The sequence below is a fragment of the Petaurus breviceps genome, unplaced genomic scaffold (assembly GCF_028583685.1).
Source record: "Petaurus breviceps papuanus isolate PSGF00001 unplaced genomic scaffold, PetGlider_PUasm1.0 189, whole genome shotgun sequence".
NCBI lineage: Eukaryota > Metazoa > Chordata > Mammalia > Diprotodontia > Petauridae > Petaurus > Petaurus breviceps.
The window spans coordinates 23,649,233-23,650,975 of NW_027185809.1; positions in this window are offsets into that span (position 1 = coordinate 23,649,233).

Sequence of the window (1,743 nt, forward strand, 5' to 3'; positions counted from 1 at the left end):
AAGTGGCCATGTAACTTTGAGCAAGTTACTTAATCCTGATTGCTTAAAAAAAAGGAATGATAATTTAAGACAAATAACTTTAGTAACTGAAGAACCAAGTACAAAAATAAACAAGTAGGATTTTACATCATTGTTAGTGTCCATGTGTATATTTAAAATTGTAATCAAGCAGAATTAAAGTCAAATGCTATTTACTACCATGGTCAAAAGACTTTCAAAAGTCTTGCCAAAATGTTACTTCAGGTTATATGAGGTGGTTTATAATATAAGTTCTCCAAATTGGGGAAGAAAATAAAAATACATGTTAGAATAGTCAGATTTGGAAGACAGATGGTGGAGATTTCCAAATAATGTAGATTGTATGAATATAATGAATAAGAATATAAACCATGGAACACGGGAGCAAAATTATGCCTCCTATTCTGTAGATTTGATATACCCCTTTCATACTGGTATCTAGAATCTATCTAGTATCTATCCATCTAGAAGCTATATCTACAAAACACCAACATTCCAATGAAAACTGAAAATTTAGATCATTCAGAAATTCCAAGTAGTTAGATATTGCTAGCAGGTGTCAATAAATCAAGTCAATAAGCATTTATTAATATGAATTAAAACAGGACTAATAAGTAGACTTACAGAATAGAGAAATTTTGTAGTAAATGCCTGCCAACTGAAGACAGAGGTAGAGACAGAGTGGGGGAGAAAAGAATTGAAAGACTTAACTTGCTTTCTTACCTCTCCAGAGAAAAATGTTTAATTACAACTCCTAGCAGGCCTTTAAATTGGTGGAGATGACTTGGCTCTTAGGGTACCACCTCAAGGCCTTAATCTTAATGCTCGTTCAAAGGGCACAATACTAATAGATCCAGGAGAGATACTTTAAAAACTATTGGACAACCTGAAGGCCATAATAAAAAAAGATCATCATCATTATCATCATCTTTCAAGAAATTATCAAGGAAAACTGTCCTGATGTTTTAGAACCAGAGGGTCAAATAGAAATGGAAAGAAGTCACCAATCACCTCCTGAAAGAGATTCCAAAAGGAAAACTCCTAGGAAATTATAATCAAGTTCCAGAGTTCCCAGTTCAAGGAGGAAATATTGTATGTAGTCAGAAAGAAACGATTCAAGTGTTGTGGAAACACAATCAGGATAACACAAGATTTAGCAGCTTCTACATTAAGTGATTGGAGGGCTTGGGATATGATATTCTGGAGGTCAGAGAAGTTAGGATTAAAACCAAGAATCACCTACCCAGCAAAACTGAGTGTAGTCAGTGAAGGGGGAAATCGACACAGAGAAATTTAATGCATTCTTGAGAAGCCAGAGTTAAATAGAAAAACTGACTTTCAAATACAAGACTTGAGAGAATCAACGAAAAGGTAAACATGAAAGAGAAATCTGAATGGATTTATTAAAGATGAACTGTCTACATTCCTACATGGAAAGATGATATTTGTATCTCATGAGACCTTACTCAGTATTAGGGTAGCTGGAGGGAATATATATAAAACATATATATATATACCCGTGTTTCCCCGATAATAAGACACTGTCTTATTAATTTTTTGGAAAGAAAAACACCAGAGGGCTTATTTTCAGGGGAGGGCTTATGTTGTCCTGCCTCAGCTCTCCTCCGCAGCACTGCTCTCAATGGCGCCAGCAAGCAAATCACTGGGGAAGAACAGGATGACATGCTCACTGCTGCAGCTCTGATTGGATGAAGCTCGGAGCGC